The sequence below is a fragment of the Pan troglodytes genome, chromosome 4 (genome assembly GCF_028858775.2).
Source record: "Pan troglodytes isolate AG18354 chromosome 4, NHGRI_mPanTro3-v2.0_pri, whole genome shotgun sequence".
Classification (NCBI taxonomy): Eukaryota; Metazoa; Chordata; class Mammalia; order Primates; family Hominidae; genus Pan; species Pan troglodytes.
Genome location: NC_072402.2, coordinates 23,150,237 through 23,175,967, shown reverse-complemented (window position 1 = coordinate 23,175,967; position 25,731 = coordinate 23,150,237). Strand labels below are relative to the sequence as shown.

The 25,731-nt window shown below is 35.7% G+C and overlaps 1 long non-coding RNA gene across 3 annotated transcripts in view; it reads left to right on the top strand.

Moving 5' to 3' along the window:
• Positions 1–2,272: 2,272 nt before the first annotated feature.
• LOC104006368 (uncharacterized) overlaps positions 2,273–25,731 on the top strand; it is a 129,035-nt gene continuing 105,576 nt past the window's right edge. For all 3 annotated transcript variants that reach the window (XR_680072.5, XR_680073.5, XR_010157177.1), the window contains exon 1: positions 2,273–2,517. This is a non-coding gene — a long non-coding RNA (uncharacterized LOC104006368). The remainder of the gene's footprint in view (positions 2,518–25,731) is intronic.

The window sequence follows — 25,731 nt, the reverse complement described above, 5'->3', positions numbered from 1 at the left end:
AACTTAAGAGATAACTAGAATGCTAATGGCCATTTTCTATAGTTTTACCCTTAAAAAATCACTGTACTATCCATAAAGCAAAACAATAAAGTCTATTTGAAACACTCTTATTTCTAGTGCTCACTCTTTAGATATGACGTGAGGTAGAAATTTGCAATGCTTTCCATTTAAAATATTTTTATTATTTATAACATTTTTCTTCCAGATATTTGAAAGCATGATAAAAAAGCTTTACTTTATACAGCATTTACTGGGCTAAATAGTATTTGAGCTCAGCACAATTTGCAGTTCACTTAAAAAACAATGTTTTGTAGTATTGATGAGCTGGTTGTTTCTTACAACCTCAATCCCACTTCCCAATAAAATCAAACAGTCCATGCTCAGTCAACAACCGTGTTGAAATGGGTGTCGGTACAAATACCTTTGTTTAGTTGCTTTGGATAGACTTTAAAATTCATTTGTGAAAACACAATGTCATGGTGGTTGAAGGCTTGAAATACTGTACCCTCACATTTAATATTAAATTGAACATTTCATTTTGTTTGGAGAATTTAAACAAATAATAGAACACATAATACTAAGATTATATTTAAATAACTTTATACCTAAATGTGTTGAATATGTTTTTATATAGCCACTTTTTTAACACTGTGTACATCTTTATTTTACAGTGTTTAGTGATTGAATGAGCTGGGTTACACAGGGTATTTAGGGTTATTATTTTCAAAAGAGAAGGTAGAGAAGAAAGTTCTTAGTTTAATCAATGTAAAGTATCCTTCATTAACACTTCCAACACTTTCTGAAGTAGTTAATGTTCTAATATCACTGACGCAAAGGGAAAAAACTGTAAAGTCAGACAAGGTGAATGATTTACCCATGGTCTCACAAATGGTAGGTGTTATAGGCAAAATCTGAAGCTAGTTGTGTCTAAATCTTTACTCCTTGTTTTTAACCTCCACACCATGTGCTTCAGTATAGAACTGGCTCTTTAATAAGATAACATTTTATGTTACACATTATTCTTCCCCATTCCTAGAAATTATTTTCAACTTGTTTTCTTTTTAAATTTCCATTATTGTTTGTCTTTTTGTGCCTTTCCTTGTTTCCTATCACGATATACTCTAAATGAAGGCGCAAAATCCCGTGTAAACTGTAGCTGTGAGGAGAAACTTTTACAAACAGTCATGTTACACAGATCAATGTTCCCTTCCCATGAGCAAAACAATTTTTGGCAATCCACTGATTTAAAAGCTTTTCATTGGTGATGGGAAAAGAACAATGTTGGACCATCAAGAAATACCAATCGCTCACCATTTACTAAGGACTTAATTAATGCCTGACACTGAATTTCGCTATTTAGATACGGTATCTGTATTAGTTCCTTTTCACATAGTGATAAGGCATACCTGAGATTGGGCAATTTATAAAGAAAAAGAGATTTAATGGACTCATAGTAACACGTGGCGTAGGAGGCCTCACAATCCTGGTGGAAGGCTAAAGGCATGTCTTACATGGTGGCAGGCAAGAGATAGCATGAGATTGAAGTGAAAGGAGTTCCCCTTATAAAACTATGAGATCTCTTGAGACTTATTCACTACCACCAGAACAGTATGGGGGAAACTGCCCCATGATTTAATTATCTCCCACCAGGTTCCTCCCACAACATGTGAGAATTATGGGAGCTATAATTCAAGATGAGATTTGGGTAGGGTCACAACCAAACCACATCAGTCTCTAATTTAATCCCCACAACCACTTTATAATATAAACATTATTACTGGTAATTTAATGAGGAGAAATTTAAGGCTTGGAGACATGACACAATTTACCCAACCTCATACAGCTTAACAGTGTGAGTGAAAAACTGGACTCACATTTGATTGGTTACAGAGATTGTGCTACATTAACCATTTGGTCATGCTGCACAGAGGCCATTCAGGTATGCTTCTACTTGAAAAGACATCTTGAGTAGAGAGAAAGAATGAGAGTTATGTGACTCAAAATAACTTTCTCAGGACATGTATAGCAAATTTTTACTAATCACTTCCTAAAAGGTATCAAAGCACCTATGAAAGAAAAAAGAGAGAGAAACAAAGAGCGAGAGAAGAGAGAAGAAGAAAAAATTCCTCCTGACTTCCTTGGTTTATTATCAGGCCCAATGCACAGGCAATTTGTCAAATCAAAGCAGAATTTTCCTTTTCTCTACAGTGGAAGGAGTTGTCTTACCAAAGATTATTATTCTTTTTTTTATTTCCTTCAGTTTAGTCACTGTACCGCTGCTTGAAGCAGAAGCTGAAGTCAGAGGAATACCAAAGGCAAGGGCCACTTTGCAATGACAAAGAGATTCAAGTGGCAACTCTCCCTCTCTTGCTGACCCTGGCTGGGCCATGTGCCAGGAAAACACTCCTAGATCCTCACAATGACAACTGAGCCTGAATAGATGTTGAAAGCTTTCACTTATCCTATCATTCTGGATTGCAAGCTTCTGCTCTGAGTATGGATGGAAAGGACAGAATGGTAAGTACAGCCAACAGCCTAAAACTTTTTGTTGCCTCAGTGCATATCTGTTTTTTAGCTGCATTACTTATTTTTTCATTTTTAATTCCTTTGTTTGTAGTGCCTCTTTTCTCATGGCAGTTTTTAAATACCATTTTGGAGACTCTTTTATGTTCAGAACAGTGACAGTACCACAAAGCTCTCAAGCTCAGCAGAAAAGCCTGTCTCTAGTATCTTCTAGTGAGATATCAGATAATTTCATCCTGTCTAATAGGCCTGCTTGAATATCTTACTACTACGATATTAGGACCTACATGGATGCTTACTGAGGAAAAACTAGAAATGGCATAAAAGATGACAGGAATGAGTCCTCATCAGAACTCTGATGTAATAACTCGTCAAATTGCACACACATCACACATTATGCACCCAGATAGTCTACAGTGGTGGAGAGTGTAGTCAAGAAAGTAAGAGATGAAGAAAACTGGCTTCTGAGCCTGCTTGGCCAGCTGTGTAATGCTTTCTAGCAGGAAAAAGATGGAAGAACGGGTTTTGTCTTGTCTGTGGAGTGCTTTGAGGCATTCTACAAATACATATTTTTAGGTACAGAAGTGTGTGTGTGTGTGTGTGTGTGTAAGTGTGAGTGAGTGTGTGTGTGTGTGTGTGCTCTTTCTCTTGAGTAATAGGATGACAGCAAGGGAAAATTTCCTACATAGTGTGCCAAGACATTTCATAGTCTTTGTATTATATGTGCTCATACGTCTAAACATTTTTACAGGTAAGTTACTTTCTGTCTTATGAAAAATGTCAGTTGGCTGTATTGGGGTCTTAAATACGCACAGTACAAACTGGCAGCTTAGTGCTTTCCATCCAGTATCCAGCAGACAGGCAAATCCCAGGGCTGAGCTATTGATCCAGCTGAACTCACAAGCAGTATGTCCTTATTCTTCTGGTTCAGTAGCCTTGGATGTAGTATACAAAATAATTTGCTGCTTTCTTCAAAGTGGTTTTCCCCTGGGGTAGGAAAAACACACTTGGAAAGATGCAAAGATATTTTATTGCATTCACAATAAAAGGAACATTTTAAATAAGCTTACTGATTTAAAGAAGGCTATGTGTTTCATGTTTGAGGTTGTCCTTGTTTTATTTTGTGAGTATTGCCATGAAAAATGCCAAAAGATTACAACTTTAATTAAAATTCTTTAAAAACAATTTTAACCTGCCTATCATAAGCTAACCCATTACTCTTTTATCACTCAGGGTTTTGGGGAAAGACTTAATTTTCAAATTAGCTTTTATTAATGCTTATTATCACACTATTATTTCTATATTGACTTCGTATTCCTTTTCCTGATTTATGTACTATATCATTCTCAAGATGTAAAACAACAATTTTCTGTTTTACATGAAAGCTGAGAAAGAAGAGAGAAAATAGAGAAACAGTTCATCAGAACCATGAAAAATCAGTATGTGTCAAGATCCTTATTTATTAGTCTACTCTCTTTTTAGAGACACAGGGTTCAAGTGTTCAGGGAAAAAACTTGAGTGTTTAGTTTCATGAACCCTATTAGCCTTTTGCATTGTAATCAGAGCTTGACCAAGACTTAAAGCCTATGTGTTCAGTGCCAGCCTCTCTAAGGCTTAGTTTCTTCAACTGTAAAAGGATGCTACATCATAAAGTTGGTGTGAGATTCAGGCTAAAAAATGTATTGAAAGCATTTTGTATTATCCTGGTAAATAAGAATCACTCAAATATAAGTACTTATTATTATTAATAGTATCATATCAGTAGCAGTAATGACAGAATCATGGGGACACAAAACTACAGATCAAACTCGAATCGCTCAAGAAAAATATTGACTGCCTATCACATGTTAGACACCATCTTAGACATTGTACAGGGCATTGGAGGATATCAATTAGGAAGAGTGAAGCATGATTCCTGCCCTTAGAGAACTATCTAGTTAAAATAATACATAGCAACTATATTTAAAAAGAAGACAATTAAGTATCAAATGAATAATAAAGGCAATCAAATAGGGGGTTTAGAGGAGACAGAGTTCATAGAAGGGAATAGTAACAGCATTCATTAGCTGACAAAAATGCAGAACTAGATATGTATATGTGTGTATAAATGAAAGAGATGATTTCTTTAATATTTTATCTACAACATCTCACATTCATACATAAAGATAAACAGTAAACTGTCAGAAAACGCAGCCATTTTACCACTATCTAAATATTCAGTAACTTCAGAAAATCAATTTATATTTGATGAGCTGAAAAAAGCCGATCATAAAAAGAGTTAGTACAAGCAAGAATCTGAATAGCCTCAGAAGCCCAAGGTCAAGTATTAGATTACAATTTGCTTCTGGGAAATAGCTTATATCAATAAGCTATGGGAGAGGTGGAGATCATTTTAAACAAAAGTAACAATTGAGCTATAATTGTATAATCAATAGCCTCTTTTAGCAGATGCGTGGATAGTGCCCAGAGCAGTGAACTGACAAAGAGGAGTTCAGGTACACAAAGAATGAAAGAATTATTTGCTAAAAATCATCTTGATGATCTTATCAAGTAGATGCTAATGAATTGTTAAGATAACATTCATTATTATCACCAGTTTTTATTAATGTGTGTAATTTTACTATTTTATATAACATATGTTTTTTATAATTACATTAGATATAATAGGCTGAGTTTCAAGGCATCAAGATAAATTTATACTCAGGATCTTCACACTTCTTCTCCCATTCCCTTTTGTGTAGATAGTATCTCAAATTGGTAATACTTGAAGTTAAAGGCCATAAGAGATTATATAGAATTTAATTTTATTCCTTTTGATCTGTTTATACATTTGTTAACAAATATTTTAGGAACTGGGGACACTTCTTATGAATATAACATAAGAAGATAAATCAATGTATATAATAAATCACAAATTACATATTATATCAGAATTGTTAGGCAATAGAAAGTGCTTTGAGAAAAGTGAAGCAGAATAATACATGGGTAGACATTCTTTTTAAAATGCTCTAAGGCAGGAGTCTGTGGCCTGTTAGGAACCAGGCTGCAGAGCAGGAGGTGAGTGGCTGTCAAGCAAGCATTACTGCCTGAGCTCTGCCTCCTGTCAGATCAGTGGTGGCATTAGATTTTCACAGGAGCACAAACCCTATTGTGAACTCTGCATGCAAGGGATCTAAGATGCACGCTCCTTATGAGAGTCAAATGTCTGATGCTCTGAGGTAGAACAATTCCATCCTGAAATCCCTCCTCAACTCACTGCTGTCCATACGTGGAAAAATTGTCTTCCATGAAACTGGTCCCTGGTGCTAAAATGGTTGGGTACCACTGCTCTAAGGAATTTCTAATTCAAGCAGAGACTTCAGTGAAATGATAGGTTGAATCATGCAAGATAAGCCTAGGGGAAGATAGTGGAATAGCAAGTGCAAAGGCCCTGGTGCTGAAGTGCATTTGGGTTATTTTATGAACAATAAGAAGGCCACTATGCCTTGAGAAGTTGTGTGAGGCAGCTAGTGATCAAAGTTGACAGCATATATGTCCTTGAAAGAATTTTATTCTGAGTATAATGGGGCTTTACTAGATGCTTTAGAGTAGAAGAATTGCAGTAAATAATATGGTTTTCTAAAAGATCACTCTGGTTGCTGAATGCAGAATGGACAATGTGTCATGAGTGGGAGCACCAAGGTAAATTAGGAGAACATTACTACAGTCAAGATAAGTCATGATGGTGATCACCTTCAGGATTAAATTAGAAAAATACTCACGCCTTTAAGGAAGATAGTGAGAAAGAGTGTCTCACCTCAGTCTTCTCTAAGAATTCACAAAAACAAGCCCAACCTCACATAAATGAGGGGCAGGAAGTCATATTCTCTGTGACAGAATATTATCTAAACATGACTGCAACAATATCTCCCATCCCACATGTTCTTCTGAGCACTTCCACATCAAGAGGTCAAGTTTAGGCCGGGCGCCGTGGCTCACGCCTGCAATCCCAGCACTTTGGGAGGCCGAGGCGGGTGGATCACCAGGTGAGGAGATCGAGACCATCCTGGCTAACATGGTGAAACCCCATCTCTACTAAAAATACAAAAAATTAGCTGGGCATGGTGGCAGGCACCTGTAGTCCCAGCTACTCAGGAGGCTGAGGCAGGAGAATGGCCTGAACCCGGGAGGCGGAGCTTGCAGTGAGCCGAGATCAGCCACTGCACTCCAGCTTGGGCGACAGAGCAAGACTCCGTCTGAAAAAAAAAAAAAAAAGAGGTCAAATCTAGTTCTCTGACCCATTGAATCTGAGCAGGCCCTGTAACTATGTTAGCCAATAGGATTACCAGTGGTGAAGTTATTCCAGTCCTGGATATCACCATTGATTGGCCTGGAAGCTTCTGCTTCCTATCTTTTGGAAGTCTATTGCCATTAAAGAAGAGCAACTGCTCTGAGACCATCATTGTGAGAAGCAAAAAAACACATGGAGAGGTCCTAGAGTCTTGTGGAAATTAAAAAAAAAAAAAAAAAAAAAAAATCTTGGATGTTGTTTCTCCAGCTTTAGCTGCCCTAGGTGACACCATGGGAATCAGAGGCCAACTACCCATATAAACCCTTCCTGAATTTCTGACCCACAAAATCATGAGCAAAATATATGTTTTAAGTTACTAGGTTTTGTGGTCATTTTAATGTAGTAATAGATGGCTGGAACATGATATGTATGCCCTTCCCCTCCCCACAAAAATGATGTCAAAAATTAATTTAAAGAAGTCCCGAGTTGGTAGCACTGGGAAACTGCCACTGTTAAAAGCAGAACCAAATGAACCAAACGATAGTCAGCCAAAATGTAAGAATGCAGAAGTAGACCTACAATATTTTCAGCTACTAAAAGTATGGGTTACAGAATATATATTCTTCCACAAAAGATTCCAGAGCCAGAATGATTTTCTCAAGATTTCTTCAAACTTACGGAAGAGTTAATTCTCATATTAGCAAACCTGCTTTAGAACATTTTAATGGTATTTAATTACAAATCTGACAAAAAGAGTGCAAAAAATAAAACCATGTAACAAGAGTATAAAATAGGTTGTTTCAATTTGTGCAGAAACTCTAACTTTTGATGGTTACTGCCTGACTGATGTATTGACAATGTTTCCAAAACTTCATCTTGGTAAACATCTGCAATGTCTTTTTAAAATGTAAGAGTAACAAAATTTTCAAGACATATAATAAAGGGTTAATATCCTTAATATATTGAGTCCTCTTTCAAACCAATAATTGAAACTCTAACACCTCCATGGAAAGTGAAAAAGTGTGCAAAAATAAGCAATAAAATCTAAAGAGGCAGAAAAATAAATGATCAATTAGCACAAGAAATATTTAACTTCTCTAGTAATAAAAGAAATAAAAATTAAATCAGCCATCAAACCCTATATTAGCCTAGCAGATAAACAAACAAACAAGAAAAAAAATCACTCCTCATCAGTACTGCTGAGTGATTAGTGAGACAGCGATAATCTGGTGCCATAGACATTGCTTCCTTAGAGAGTTTCTCTCATAAAAGGATGGCACTTACCAAATCAGGGTCCCCTTCATAACAAAGAAAAATCCTCCACAACCTCATCCTTATACAAAATGAAATTAATTTAATGTGACTTCAATCAATATTTTAGTCTATAATGGGTAAAGATTTAATTATTATCTGAGTCATTTGCCAGTACTTCAGATAATTGATGTTGCTTTTCCTAAATTCATTTTAAAAAAGAATTTTTAAAAATATGTATTTCTTTATCATAATTAGCATAGATTACAGGGTCCGGGGAGTAATTTCACAAAATAAAGTCCAGTGATGTCCTGGATCTCACCCCGACCTATTCAAGCCTGGGAACCTGAATTTCTAACAAACTCCCAGTAGTTGCTGATACATACAAGTTTGAGAGTTACCTTCCCAGGGGATGGAAACAGAAAAATTTAATCCATGACTGGCATACATCAGAAGTCATAGACATGACTCAAGAACATACATCTGTAAAGCAGCAAGCACATGAAGTAAGGTGTTGCCACTTATAAAGTCCCCGGGGAAATCAGCCTTGGAGCCCAGAGGATGGCCTCCAAGAATGGACCTTATGTTTAACCTTGGCAGCTGACTTCCCAGATAGCTCTAAGCACTGAGGCTAAAGTGGGGGCAGTCAGACAATGCCAGAGGTAGCGGTAGTCACCAGCCAAATCTGGTAAGGATGGTAGGAGACCAGATGTGCCATCCCCTATAGGCAATTCATTCATGGCTGTCCCTTTAGGTAGGCACGAAGCCACTTTGGCTTCAGCCTTTTGCCTTATTCTCTCAAAAGTCACATGCAATCAATTTTCTGCACTGCTTATTGCCACATCTTCCTGCTGTTCTCTGTGACCATGAATTGCATGTGTAAAGGATGAGGACGTATTCAAACTCTATGGCACAAAAGAAAGAATCAATTCAGACTTGTATTTTTAAAAGCTGTACGTAAGAATCCTTTTTCTTGAAGATGTAGACAGGTGAATGGGGAATATGATATCTGACATGATTGTAGGACACTGGCTGTAATAAAGTATAACTGAGTATCTGTCAACTTGGCTGTGGTTTGTTTGTTCACACTTCAGGCCAGTTTCATGAACAGGAATAAGAGAAGTGTATTTTTCCATTTGCAGAGCTGTAAAAAGGAAATGACATTTTTATTTGTTATCTGAATAGTTTTCTATTGTTTCTTAGCTTCTTTAGAAGCCAGTTTTAAAAAAATTTTCTGAGAACTTTGATAAATTTTCTTAAGTAATACATTATCTTTTATCTACATTTCCAGTTTTTCAGTATACCAAAAGGACTTGCAAAATCACTTCTGTATTTCTGCTAAAAGCCTAAATGTAAACAAAGAGTAAATACAAATGCCAGGAATCTGTTAAAATTCTACAAATGTGTCCACTACCCACTATGCTTTGCTTGAATTGGGTTCTTTGTGTCCCTGTTTCCCCCAACCTTGGCCAAGAGCATTTTGTCTCTCACTATTGCCCTGATGATGATGATACAATGGTGTGCATTCATTGCAGTGGCATGTACAGAGCTGTAGTTCAAGATCTCTTCATTGTTTCCTTGGGATAACCATTCCAAGGAATGAGTTTGTTTGCCCTTAAGGATGGACATCACAGAATTTTGACTCTCTCAATAGCTAAAAACTCTTTAGTCCAAGAGATGTTTTAATGTAACTATTTTCTTATTTATAGGCTAGAAATGCTGCATGCCAATACCAGACATTTTGAGTAGCACATTATCTTTGCCCCTCCCCAAGATATTCATAGCTTTGGAATTTTTGGCTGGTATTTCCATGTATTATAATTGTTTTAAAGAAAAAAATTGAATTTAGAATCTGTATAGAATGATAAAGTAATTCCAAATAGCATTTGTATCCATATTCATCACCAATCATCAAATGGGACTGATTATAAATGTACTGGGAGACTATCAGAAAGGCAATGTTGATTTACTTTACATAGATAAACAAGCCACATAAAAAATGAAAGCACAATGCTTTCTGAATTGTAAGTGATTAAACATTAATGACCGTAAAGCTTAGTCAAACACTGAAAGTCTTAAAGTCTTCCACAGTACATCATGTTGAGTGTCAACGGATAAAACAGAATGCCAATATTAGTTGGAATGTTCTTGAAAAGAGTTAAGCTTTGTCAATAGCTATAAATGTACATATGCCAATATCTAAAAATCTATCAATCTCTACATGCTGTTTGTAGAAGCTTGATTACTCTGACCATACCAAAAATATTCTGGCACTAGCTGGCATTGAAAATAAACAAATCTGAAAGTGATTTTATATTCACTTGTAAGCATTCGTTTTCTTTTGTGCCACGTGTGTGGATTTTGGTATTGATATAGTGAAGTAATTATTATCTACACTAAAGGAAGGTAGAGAATGAATAAATCAAATATTTTTTTCAATTACCACATTCATTTGGCTGTAGATGTATTTTGGTGACTATATTTAAATATTCATTTATCCAGCTAACATTAATTTTAGCTTGATGTAAGAGAATGCTCTTAATGTGACATCTAAGACCTGGGTCTAATTTTTGCTCTACTGTTGATTAAGTCATATGACCTTGTAAAAGTTCATTTAACCTGTTTCGGACAGTAATTGTTGCTTTAAAGCAGGATATCTTTGTCAATTACATATTTATTTGAAGGATCCAAGGAGGCAGCAAATGCAAATACACTTAATGGACTGTGTTATATCTATGCAAGATATTGTTGAGAAGCTCCACATAAAGCCCTAAGAAGCTTGCAGATGAGAAATACAAATAAAGGATAAGTTTACATGCACAGGGCTGAAAGTATAATGACTTGAGCAACTGACACCAGAATTCTTCTGAGGCACAGGGTTATATTTCTCCAGGAAAATGCACTGATAGGTGTTCTAAGTTTGAGGGTCAGCAGGAAAAGGGCATGGAAGGAAGAGGAAGCTGTTTTGTATCATAGATAAGATGAACACGCAACTGCAGGTGGAGGAAATCTTTGAGAGAGGGAAAGAGGAGCAGAGATTCAAGAAAAGGTTCAAGATAAAAAATTATAAGATGACAAGCCTACCTCTCCATTACCTTCAGTTAGTCTGTGGAATATTTTCAATTTGCCTAAAGGTATATGTGTGTGGATCTTTGTGGAAACCAGTGAAAGAAATAAATTTTAAGCTCAGTTTGGCTCAGGGTGAAAGAGATATCACATGCAGCTGTCAGAGCAGGCAAAGATAGAGGAGGCAGTACTCAGTATCTTATCAAAACAAAAACCCTCAGAAATCCATGAAAGTTAGATTAATTTGACCAGTCATAGGCTCTGGAACTTAGAGTTCTAGTCAAATCTACCAAGATGGCAGAGGAAGCAGGAGGCTTCAGCTGGGCCAGCTACATGCACAATTAAATCTAACACATGGTAAGTAAGAAAAAAATGCATTGAGAGAAATTCACAATACTATATGATATTAAAGCAGGGAAGAATCACTTCCAGCGGAAGCTATCAGGGATATTTCAAAGAGGCGGGGTGTATTAGTCTGTTCTTGCATTACTATAAATACCTGAGACTGGGAAATTTATAAAGAAAAGAGGTTTAATTGGCTCATGGTTCTGCAGGCTGTACAGAAAGCATGATGCTGGAATCTGCTTGGCTTCTGAAGAAGCCTCAGGAAACTTAACAATGATGGCAAAAGGTGAAGGGGAAGCAGGTACATCTTACATGGCAAGAGCAGGAGCAAGAGAGAGTGAGTGGGGAGGTGCTACATACTTTTAAACAACCAGATCTCATGAGAACTCTATCAAAAGAACAGCCCCAAGGGGATGGTGCTAAACAGTCATGAAAGATTCACCCCCATGATCCAATCACCTTCCACCAGATCCCACCTCCAGCACTGGGGATTACAATTTGACATGAGATTTGGTGGGACACAGATCCAAACCATATCAAAGGGGATTTGAGATGCTTTCATTGTGTTTCAATTTGCAATTTGTTGCCTTTGTTTGCTTCTTTTTATCTATTGTAAACTTTTTTTTTTTTAGATGGAGGCTTGCTCTGTCGCCCAGGCTGGAGTGCAGTGGTGCAGTCTTGGTTCACTGCAAACTCTGCCTCCCAGGTTCAAGCAATTCTCCTGCCTCAGCCTCCCAAGTAGCTAGGATTACAGGCATATGCCACTACACACAGCTAATTTTTGTATTTTTAGTAGAGATGGGGTTTCACCATGTTGGCCAGGCTGGTCTCGAACTCCTGACCTCAGGTGATCCACCCACCTCGGCCTCCCAAAGTGCTGGGATTACAGGTGTGAGCCACCATGCCTGGCCTATCTATTGTAAATTTTTAACATAAGACAGATATTTTTACCTGTGGATGCTCTTTAAAGGGGATGCTTTAAGCCCAATATGCATTGGAGAACAGGACAGCAAGCCCTGTCACTGGAGTGCAAGCTCTGTGAGGTAAGGCATGTATTTCACTCATTTTATTGCCTTTTTGCTGTTTTGTCTTACTGTATGAGCAGAATTTTAAAAGATAAAGACATTCCAGAGAATGTATTCCCCTTCAAATGAATATCCAAATTTCACTGTGGGAACTTGAAATTCACTCAGAAGTTCCATCTAATTTTTTTCTTTAGGCAGAACATCTTTATTCATTCTTTTATTCAATAAGCCAAAAGGATTTTGCTTTGGTCCCACTGTGTCTAAAATATAGTGCTGGATATTGAGCTTATTAAAATGAGTGAAATATGTCCCTTCCCTCACAGAGCTTGCACTCCAGTGACAAGGCTTTCTCTCTGTTCCCCAATGAATATTGGGCTTAAAATATCCCTTTTAAACAGCATCCAGAGCTAAAAATATCCATCTTATGTTAAAAGTTTACAATAGATAATGAAGGTTTTTATTTAATGCCACTCATCATTACTGACAAATATTTTTTGAGCATTTAGAAAGGATCACCTTTCAAAGGTAATATGATTTTATACTATTTTGTCACTGTTAATAAAATACAATTTGAAACAAAACATCACAAGTCTCATTTAAGTCATTAAGAAAATACTTTGGAGTGAAATTGCTGAGACATAAAAGTTTACACAGAGGATAATTATAATTTCATACCTATAGTACAATACTATAAACTACAAACTCAAAAATGTAGTATATTTATAGTTATATATTTCTCATGGTAAATAAGGAAACTGACATTCTAATTTTTTTTGTTAAGGAGTCCCTGTCTTTCAGAAATATTTGGTCAAATTCATTGTCTCTTAATCTCTTTTGGATCATGGAATTCTGAAACACAAAATACAGTTGTGGGTCCCCCTCTATAGAATAGTGCACATACAGATTTACACGCAACATTTTTATACAGATTAGAAATTTTTTTTTGTTTTTTTGACGGAGTTCCCCTCTTGTTGCCCAGGCTGGAGTACAATGGCGTGATCGCGGCTCACTGCAACCTCCTCCTCGTGGATTGAAGCAATTCTCCTGCCTCAGCCTCCCGAATAGCTAGGATTACAGGCATGCACCACCATGCCCAGCTAATTTTGTAGTTTTAGTAGAGACGGGGTTTCTCCATGTTGGCCAGGCTGGTCTCGAACTCCCAACTTCAGGTGATCTGCCCACCTCGGCCTCCCAAAGCGCTGAGATTACAGGCGTGAGCCACCGCACCTGGCCAATTAGAGGATTTTTAAACTGCTAGCCTGGTTAATACAGGAGACAATCAAGTTCACTAACGATTACAGAAAAAATACAGTAAAGGCTATTACTTGCAAGACTGTGATATTTAGAAGACTTGGGATATACTACACACACTTCAAGATCTTAGGCCACTTTATAATAACCATAAAGGTAGGATTTGAAAATGTCCTTTTTAAAAAAGCCAATGAAGAAAAAAGAAAGAGAATTCTGTCATACTTAAGGGCAAGGATCATCTTTTTCATTTTAATATCCCTGTGTCTAAAAGCAATCCCCAGCATAGATATAGGTGCAAAGTGACCTTCACTGAAAAAAAGCAAAGGTCCAGGATAAGCCACCAACTAAATATTCATGTCCATGGTTCTTTGCCTGCTGCTAAATGGTTCTTGTAATACTTCTAAGGTAAAGACTCTCCATTGGATCCATTCCCTTGCATTCTCAACCGCCACTGGCTGGGCCTGAGTAGTCTTCATATTGCTACTGTTGGTTTGGCTCAACCCTGAGGTCATGAGACCATGCTCTCTTTTGTCTTAAGACAAAATGTTAGAGCTTAAGTATTGCTGTAAAATGAAATAATATCCTTGGCACTGCGTTTAAAATAACAACCTGCCTAAAGGCAAAATTCTCGTCTTCCCATCACGCACTGAATGTTTATTTCACATTCAGCACTTGTTTGGTGCATGTTGCATCCCCAGACACTGAGAGAACTGTGAGAACGTAATGAGTACAGAATCTTCGAGAGAGGCAATGCAGGAAAGATCTAAATGCTGTGGATTTCAAGAAAATTTGACCCAAAAGCCCAATCATTAAATATACACTATTTTGACAGCGAAGCTGGGAAAGGTGAGATGAATTATGCATTTTGATATCTTAAAGGTAGTCTTCACATCATTAAACCGTTTTTATTTAAAGAAAGTCATTCTTATAAACAGGAGGGATTTGCCTTTTCAGACGTATTATTTTGAATATGTCAGAACAATCTATATCATATTAGTCAGAAAATTTAAAAATATATACATTTTACTGGTATATTAAGAGTAATTGTTGGCAAAATACCCTGAATTATTTAAACTCTTATGGTAATTTAGTATTAAAAGTCTTTGGCCTTAAATGTGTGTTAAAGAAAAATCTCAAAAGTACAAAACATATGGTGTAATATCTTAGTTATTTTACCTTAAAGTGAATTGAAGAAATGTTTACATTAGAATTTTTCACTTTGCAACAACATGGGAAAGCAAAAGTCCTGTGGAAAGCTGTCCAGATGCCCAACCACCATCACAACAACAAATTTATTTTCCAATAAAAGAATATCACGTATAGTAAGATATATAATAGCAGTTTGGGATTGTTGTGAATAATTACTGGAAGTTATATTTTTTAAATTCCACCAGTTAGAATACCTGTACTGAGCCTTATCGATCAAAATATTCTTGCATTAATCATAGCACAGTATAAAATCAACTCAGAAAGAAACCCTGAGCTTGAAATTAGCATCTGTAAAACAACCATGTCTGAGAAAAAATGTTTTGCTACATTAAACAAAGTCTTAAAACCTTAGATTAGGGGTTAACAAACTATGGCCATCTCTGAATCTGGCCTGTAGTCTGTTTTTGCATTTCCCTCAAGCTAAGTAAGGTTTTTAAATTTTTAAAGGATTGTAAAACAAAACAAAGAGGGACATGTGACAGAAACCATATGAGGCCCCCCTACCCAAACCTTAAAATATTTATTATCTGGCCATTTGCGGAAATACTCTCCCAACCCCAGGTTTACATTCTAATGGACTGGTAGCTAGCCTTCATGTGCAGTTTTGGATTAAGTTGGAAATGCCATGTCATTTTACTCAAAACAGCTCTCTTCTGGTAAAATTTGTACTGAAAACATGAAAAATTTCCCTAGCAACAAATTAAACGTTCAAAATCACACTAACTAGATTTGCTCCTTTATCAAAAGTAATGCCTTAGAAATGAAGTCATCTAGGGATATTCTAGAATTGAGCAATTTATTCAACATATTTAGAAGACACATGGATCTGAGGTGAAAACTGATATTTGTTGAAAGCAATGAAAAATTCTTATACCCAACTGTAATATTCTTTCTCATTAATTCATTAATTCTTCTTCAGAAAAAACACAAATCTCTTCATATGATTTTTAGATGTAGCTTTACATAAAAATACCTAAATGCTTTGAATCTAAGAAATTTTAAATATTTGTTCAATAAAACAAAATCCTTTTACTATGCTTATCTATCTTGTGAACTAACTCCATGTAGTTCAAAATTCAAGTTCAATTAATACAACTTTATCATTAACATGATTATAATTAATATTCATATTAAATTAAATGCATATTAATCTAAATTATAGCATGAAACCAAAAACTAAGATTAGTCTGGCCATGGGTAGCTAAAGATTCCTGTATTACAATAGGAATATAAAAGATACCTATCTTTTATATTGCAATACAGGAATCTTTTATTATATTCAAGAATTATCTTTTATATTAAATAGAAATTAATAAAATAACTTTAGAAAAATTATTTTTCTCTTCTAAACAAATAATTATGCTTATAATGCAATGTCAAGCATAAGTCTTATTTCTTGTAATGTGTAATTATTAATTGTGAACTGAATATTAAAAGAAGTTTATTTATTAGAGAGATATAAGTACCATAAAAGGGAATTCCATTTAAATGTGTACTCACAAACATAAGAAAAAAGAAGCAATTTTTCCCTTAAAGTGCTTTAAAAACTATTACAATAATTAAGAGAAACAGAATGCATTTTGATAAATCCATTTAATGTAAATAAGAAATTCGGCCCTATTTAAACTTTATGAATAAGTAGATTATTTTGCTACTAGTCATAATTTTAATTTAAGGTTCACCATATCTTGTATACCTTAAGACATAGTAACAATACTTACATCAAATACTTAGACATTTTTCCTGCTATTTTACTTAGGGAAAGATGTGTTTGTTGGTTGCTTATTTAGATCTTTGACAAACTCTCCAAATCAAACAAGGTCAAGCCACAAATAATGCCCAAGATCAACTAAAAATCTAGTAAAGATCAATGACTTGAAATGTGGATTTGAAAGGATGTGGGTCAAAGTAAAAGCTGCAAGATTTTTTTTCTTCATTATTTTAAAACGAATGCACATCTTCTGCGGGTAAAACAGCCCAAAGCAGTGTCTTTTAAACCATCTATACCAAAGATAAAACACCTTGGAAACAACAAGCCTTTGACATCTGTGACACAGGAGACATGCAGAAGTCATTAAGGGTATCCCGAGGGGGTTCCAACAGTTGCTTCACTTTAGGGTGGATGTGAGAAGGCTTAAAATTAAATTACTTTAAAATAAAGTTAGAGCAGTAAGCAATTTCCTGCTTTCTACTCAGAAGGGTTTCCCGTGAGAAAAGAAAGTGGGCAAAAAGCTCAGACAGACAGACAAACATATTTACCCCTAGGTGGAAGGTACAAATTAAATTAGCCTGCTACAAAAGGGAGATGTTTTCTCCTTCTGTTCAGATGTCATGGTAGTGAGGAAACATAGTCTGGGGCCAAGAAAAATGGCACAAATGCATTCATCTGAGCTACCATTCATCCTGATCCAAGGTCTAAACAGAACACATAAAAGAACGGCACTGTTGAAGGACTTCCTCTCCCTAGTTACCAAGTTGAGACTTGCAAAGGCACATGGGAGCAGGGGGTGGGGATCTTTCCAGAATGTTTCAATGTTGATGGAGTGTCAGAGGATGTTATGGAGTTAATGACTGAATCTGAAATCACATCAGTATAATTTGATTCCATATTTCATAGAAAGAGCTGTATTTTATGGTGCACAGTATGGTGTGTTTAAAGGTACATTGTGAACTTTCTTTCCCTCTGTAGCTGGAAACCAATATAGGCACTTCCAAAGAGTCAAGTATCTATTATAGTGCCTCATTAATATGCATGTTTTTGGCACTCAGTTTGGTTCAGCTGGTATGCTTTCCAGTATCTCATTCTTTATTTATATGAGACTGGGAGGTGTGACCTATGGAGCCAGTTGGCTGTCATGAATTGGAATATTCATTAAGCCTCATGAATTATGCATTAGCCTGCTTATAATACTGAGATCCACATTTGATCTAGCCAGAACTCTCTGCTTTCCATTCAATGAAATGATCCACATTTTGGTCAAACTGTACATGTGTTCCATACACTGCAGAAGGACTGCCTGTATATTTGCCACCAAAAAGACTTGGAGATTTTGCACCTCACATCTGACTAAGTGGGTTTCATATTTTTCGCTTGTTTGAAGGGCATTGCAGACATGGTTCTCCTCTGTAAAACGAGGTTAGAGTAGCATTCTTCCCTAGCCTGATTACTATTTCCATCCATTACTGCCCTTGCCTATAAAAGTCACCAATGACTGGTAAGCAGCCTGGATTACAAAAGATATGTAGCTATCTCCTGGCAATCCACACACAAAAGCAAAGCCAAATATAAAAAACATGGAAAGTGCTTTTAAGAATTTAGTTTCTCTTATCTAAAACAAGGAAACCCTTTTACTGATAACCTTATCATTTGTGATACTTTTTTATGGATAGGTATATCCTGGCTACATAAAATCTAATTTGTAGATCTTGTTGATGTTACAAGATTTTATCAAAATTCAATGACAGTATTTATTAGGCATTAAATATTTTAATTGTTAAATAATATGGATCAATATTAAATTCATGGCTTGCTTAAATCCACACCTTTTACCATAGAAAGGAAAAAACAGCTGAAAAAAATCAACTGGTAAAGATTAGTAAAATCTGTAATACACATCAGTAAACTGAAACTCTGAAAGCATTTCACCTTTATTCATTCTTTGTACAAGCTACTCAAGTTAAAATTGTCCCCCCCAAAATATCAATTCTTAAGTAAAAATATTATTTTATATAGCATCGATCTCAAATATTTGATCACCACCCACTTTAAAAAGTTTCTATTCTTTCTTTCTCAATGTAGACCTGCTTTGGAGGGAACTCCTATTCAGGTAAATAATTACTATAATGTAAAGCCTAAAACATAATTTGAATTTAGCCCATTCCATCTGCTATATTCTGGAAGACTGGACTAAGGAATCTATAACCAGCTCTACAAAAGGTCATGGGTGAGTGCTGGGTAAAATGGCATTGTTTACAGATTTCTTAGTGAAGAGATTAGCTGTCATTTATTTTCACATACCTAACTGAGGAGCTTTAGTGGTTCCCAGCAAGAGTGTGTTCACTTCTCTTTCTTAGCCTGTCACATCCTTGTCAGTTTCAATAAAATTACTTACCTGAATTATGCAAATGAGGTTTTGTTATGTCCAGCTCCCATCATTGTTCATCTCCACAACAGCTGAAAATTCTAGCAGACCCCTTGCTTACACTGTCTGATTCCAGGACTCCTTAGGTCAAGACCTTTCAACCTCAGAGCTTGACTTATGCCACAACCATTTGACAAATCGCCCAGACCCTCACAAAAGCTGGTTGAGCTCCAGAGTGGCTGCTCTCTCTATACACCACTGTTTCTCTGTTTTGACATTTCCTTCTCACTTTTCCTCTCAGTAATTAGACAAAGGGAAAAAAAGACATTTGTGTTTAAAGAATGCTTTCATTTAGGACTGTGATAAATGGCTCCCCTTTCCAAGAAGCTGCAATCCCACTACAGGACAGAAGGTTCCTTCACAAGGGGTTTGGACAGCAAAGGCCTTCCACCAAAGTTATCCTGGACTTCAGCTTTGCCTCTAAAAAGCCTGCAGAGAGTTTCCACTGATCTCTTCTGTGTTTTCAGTAAAACTGAAAAATGGAAAAATGTAGCATGAACTTCCACATTAAAAGTATCATGGTTGTAAATGCAAGGACATTGAGATTATGATTTAAGTATTTCTAGGAATGTTTGGTGTTGGAAAACACATTTGGAACAAAAAGGCACTGTGCCTTTTTTTTTTAAGTAATCTTAGTGCCTTAAAAAAGTCTCTGTTCAAGTACTAAATTCCAGATTATAACATACCCCACTCTCCAGTATGTTTCATATATCATCTTGAAAAAGAATGAATTGACAGAACTATCAGAGATCTGACGTTTTAGTGGCCCATAACAAATCTGAAATATTTGTGGGGAAGTTTACTCATGTTTCTTTTAAAATAAAATACAACTCTATCGTGCTGCAGAAAGGAAAATTGGCATTGTAATCGAGAAAAAAATTTTAATAGAGAGTAATGTATGTCAGCCAGATTTTCTTAAGGTGCTTTCAGAGTAATGAGTTAATGTTTATTGTTCCATTAGGGAAAAAAGATTGCGAAACATGTAAAACAATTGAATCTGCATGTGACTCAACTGTTGAGAGTTTCAGTGAGGAATTAGTGTGTTACTGTTCATGCTATAGTTAATCTGTCACCTTTGCTCATGGTAGTGCATTAATCAGAACATCACCAAATGACGTTCCCAAACCAGGCAAATCACCTTTAATCTGATATCACAGTTTAAGTAATTAACCAACAAGTTTACCTTGGAAGTTTAAGGCATGATATATGACTTTATTCACAAATTAAGGAAGGAAAAAAAAACGGGGATTTAGGAAAGATAATGAAATTGAAACGTGGTGTTTATCTGATTTACAGAACACTATTGTTATACTCATTAGTCTTGTGAAATTATGACACTTTAAATGTTTGCAAGAGAAGATTACTTTTATTTTATATTATTTTTAATAATTGGTAGATCATACACATAGTTCCTAATAGATTTATAATACATTTATTTTAATAAAAAAGGAATGTGGCACATGATTTTTAAAAGCCATGATTCATGTAAACAAACTATCTGTGGTCCCTTCCTCTTCCTTGTAGTTAGTTATGGGAGCTAAAACAATATAAATGAATAAACATATCAAAGTTTCTATCCCCCAAATCAAAACAAAGCCAAACATAGAATCAATTTTATTTGGATTTTTATTAAAATCTTTGTGAGAGAACAAGGTCTTTAGACATTTCCCATGTAAAAGGCACTAGACCAAGCAGCCTGATATGCTTGAAATAATGTATCCCCAGGCCTAAAGGCCAGGATGCATTCCATTTCAGAGACCTTTTCCACCATGCGGGCATGCATTTAGTGAGAAAAGGAAACCATGGGAACTCATTTGGTAAACCTTTAACTGATACAGTATATGCTTAGTTTATGGTTTCCATTCATTCTGTGGATTAAACAAAACAGAGGTGAACCTGCTGATGCATAACTGAAAATGAATGTCAGTAAAACCCTACACCTCTGTAGCTCCATGTAAAAGGGAGCTCATTGTTGTTGACAAATATGAAGTAATATTAGACGTATAAGTTCTCATTATGGCACAAAAACCTTATAACTTTAGGTGTAAATATGTCCTTAACTGACATTGTGTTTATGTGTTAGTGTATCACTCTGAAATGAGACTTATCTTCTTGATGACAGTTTGTGTGCTCCAATATCAGTACTCTCAAGTTTTTAAAAGTTTATTCTATCTCTTTATAATGACCCATTATGTGCTTCTGTTTGCATTTTGTCAACAAAAATTTGTCTATTTTTAAAAATACGTTTATTTTTAAAACAAAAAGATCTACTTTATCTGGTGGATCGAAATCAAAAGATGATTTTCTCAATTTCAAAGAATGAGAATCTGGTTTAATTATTTACTTAATATGATATCCTTCAAAACATTGCATTGATTATTTAAAAACATCACAATCAAAATTTACTTACTCAACTCACTAACATGCCATTCCATTAAAGGCATATTTCTTAAGCACATCATGAATAGTCAGTAAATGTTTGTTTAAAAGATTACTTTTAACTAAACATCTATTGTGTGTTACCCATTCCTTCTCCTAGGAAGCTCATAGTCTAAAAATGAAAATAAGACTAATATATAAAATAAACATAAAGCAAAGAAGAAAACTCAAATGCTATATGAGCAATATTACAATGATGGTTACCAGGGAGGTTGGGGGGTAGGAAATGTACCTATCATTGACTATAAAAAAATGTGCTTCTTAAACTCTATTCATTAATCAGAAAAAAAGTCTAGTTTTTCTAGATTAGATGCCCTTCAGAGTTTTAGTTGGATTTTTCACAATTCTGTGTATTTGATGGAATTTTTGCCAAAGTCAGAAATTTTCTTATCTAGTTTCCCTCGTTAATCAGTCAGAAAGTAATCAAAGAAAGTATTTAATCTGTGGCTGTTTCTGTTGCCTATTTTCTTATCCTTTTAAGCAGGTCTTCGAGTCCAGTAGTATGTTGTTGTCCAAAAGGGAATTCTTCCTGGAGTTACCATAGATGAGTAGGACATGACCTCTCTGTGAAGATATGGTCTGAAATAAGACACTGCGTTTGATTTTGGAACTTAGTTATGATAATGGCTTCCAATTTCCATTCAAGAGTAGAATATAGTGCAACTTGATTCGTCAAAATGACAGCAGCAATTTCATACCTCTTCTTCACACTAGTCTATTTTAGAATACTTAAATAAGAAATTCTTATTGTACTCTTGAAATATATGGAAATAATATTGCAAAGGCAATAGCATGCCTTTCTTCCTCACTTTCCAAACAGAACCTGCTCCTCCTCCTGTACCCCATCTCAGTGCATGTCACTATGATATCCCCCATCACTGAAATCACAGAAACCTGTGACTCACCTAAACTCCTATACATGTTCTTTTCCCACTTCCCACACATATGCAATATGTGCACCTTAATATCTTACATATTTGTCCCTTATTTCACCCCCTTGTCACTGTCTTAATTCAGACCCTCTTGAATTCTCCACAGAGACCTTGGCCCCTGAACCTGCCTGTCCTCCCTTTGATAGGCAGTCTTCAATAAAAAATGCAGTGTCAAGCATACTGCAGCTCAGTAACCTTCAATGGCTCCCACATAGATTTCAGGATAAAATTCAAATGCCTTGGTGGAGCCCACCACTCTGCCACAGATAGTACTCTTCTTCACACTGTACCTAGTGATTTTCATGCTTCTTTGTTGATCCTTCATGCTTCCATATGGTGTTTCCCAAACCAAAATGTTTCTCTTCCCCTCTTCCTCAACCTTCATTCTACCTACCTAAGCTCTACTCTTGACTCCATCAACTTCTTCCAGAACCCTTCCCTGACCTGGAGTCTAACTTATATGCCTTCTTGCTCTCTTAGCACCCTACCCATTCATCTATCCTGGTACTTGTCTATTTATAACACTAGACCTTGAACTCTTCTTGGGTAGAAAACTTGTTCCAGTTTGTGTCTCACCTAGAATTTATTTAGCTGATTTTTACCTATCAAATGAAAAGACTTCCAGAGCAAAGAGAGTAAGTCTTATGGAGGTTCTAATGAGTAAATATTCTGTTTCCAACAAGGGCAAAGAAAAAAAAGTAAGAAAGAAATTACAACGGTAGAAATAATGATGATGGTATAAATCCAACCTATATCACTGAGGCCATGCATTACAAATATAGAAAAAAAATAAATTAATAGATACAGACTTCTAATTGCAGCTCCAGTATATAAGGACATAAAAGTCATCACTCTTTCCATACAACAGGAAAAAATATGGCCAATCTGAAAATCAATCACTTTCCTTGGACTTCTCAGACAACCAAGGTTGTAGGGAAAATCTTCATCCTGATATCTGAAGAACAATATCCTGAGATACTGCAACTGAGATGTACTTAAGCAGAGCAGAAGCTACTGGAGCCATAAACTAATACGAATTCTTAAAGGATAATTTTCACGAATTAAATTTGGATTGCTGGAGAGTAGTCAACTTTTGGGAACACTTTGATGGGATTTACTTCCAAGAACCCCATCAGTGTCTCACTACAAAGATCTGAAAGTTACACTCATAGCTCTGGCAGCAGGAGGAAGAGTAATCTTTATGAAATATTCTTAGAGCCTTCTTTGTAATAAAGATCTTGTCTGGGACTTATCCCAATCAGAGGCAGGGCATTCATTCCACCTCAGGCCCTATAGCCTCCCTGTTTTATCTAAGAAAGAAAACATTTCAAACAGTTAGGGCTTCAAGAAAATAGATTGGAAACTCCAGTCATGGAAGAGAACAGAGGGGAGAGGATGGGGGAGTTAGAGCACTAGAGAAACACTTCTGAAGGCCACATCCTCAAGACAAAGGCCCACTGACACACCAAGCCATTATCAGAAGACAACAGAATTTTTTACCTTCCCCACATTTTACCACTATCCCAATAGGGATTTGATATGATAACAATGCATTACAACTGAAAGACCTGCAAGATACACACTTTCTCTGAGGAGGAGTATTAGGAAAGCCCAAAATCAAGGCGGGAGAAAAAATAAATAAATAAATAACAATACAGAAATTTGAACCTCTGGTACCTCTGGTAACAGCACATATTAAACACAGTCAAACTTCTAGTCAGATTTTCTGAATCCTCACAATGAAAGCCTATTGATCTCAGTTGCTCAGTTGCAAAACAACATGTCCAACTTTCAACAAAAAATTACAAGTCACACCAAAAATCAAGAAAAAACCCAATCTTAAGAGAGAACGCAATCATCAGAACCAAACTGGGAAATGACACAGATATTGGAATGATCAAACAAGGAATTTAAAATAATTATAATTAATTTGTTAAGAACCTTAGCAGGAAAAATTGACAGCATGCAAAAATAGGTGGTTTATCTCAGTGGACAGATGGAAATTCTAAGGAAGAATCAAAACGGAATGCTAGAAATTTAAAACATAGTAATAGATGTGAAGCATGCCCTCAATTGACTCACTTTTGATGGGACGCTGTCAAGTAAAGATCCGTGAAATTGAAGATAGGTCAGTAAAAACTCAAACTGAAATATAAAGAGAAAAATAATGATAAAAAATCTAAGAACTGTGGGATAATTTCAAAAAGCACAACAAATACATAATTGGAATACTTCTGAAGGAGAAGAAAGAGAAAACAAAGTAAGAGAAATATTTGAAGTAAAATTGCCAAGATTAATGATAGATCTTAAACTACATATTAAAACAAAACAATAATAAAACACTTAGGCATATTATATTTAAACCACAGAAAATGGAAGACAGAGAAAGTCTTAAAAGAAGCCAGAGAAAAAGACAACTTACCTATAAAGGAACAAAGATAAGAATTACAAATTTTTAACTAGAAACCATAGAAGCAAGAAGAGAGTGAAGTGACATATTTTAAAGAGTTAAAAGAAAAAAAAATCACCAATCTAGAATTCTAGACTCAGTGAAATTATTCTTCAAAACTGAACCAGGAGGCCGGGCGTGGTGGCTCATGCCTGTAATCCTAGCACTTTGGGAAGCCGAGGCAGGTGGATCACCTAAGGTCAGGTGCCTGTAGTCCCAGCTACTCGGGAGGCTGAGGCAGTGGAATCACTTGAATCTGGGGGACAGAGGTTGCAGTGAGCCGAGTTCACACCACAGCACTCCAGCCTGGGTGACAGAACAAAACTCGGTCTCAAAAAAAAAAAAAAAAAAACTGAAGCAGGAATAATGAGTTCCTCAGAAAAGCAAATTGAGGGAATTTATTGTTAATATACCTGCACTACGAGAAATCTTGAAAGTTTTTAAACTGAAGAAAAATAATATTTATGAAAAACTTGGATCTATATATTTTAAAAAGAAAAGCATTGGATAAAGACAAAGTGAAGATAAAACATTTTTTTAATGATTTAAAATGTAAACATTGTTTAAGACAACAACAGTAAAAATGTTTTCGTAAATATAGTATAGGGATAAATAAAATGAATGGGTGTAATGTAACAAGAGATGGAATTTACATTCCTTAAGAATGTACATTGTAACTAAGATAAGCACTTTAAAAATCTGCATAACAAAAGTATAATTTACACCTGAAAAATGGAGATAAGACAGAGTTATACAAAATGCTCAACTAAAACAAGAGAAGGAAAAAAGTGAGAAATTAGAAAAGAAAATACCTTGCTAGGTGCCGGGC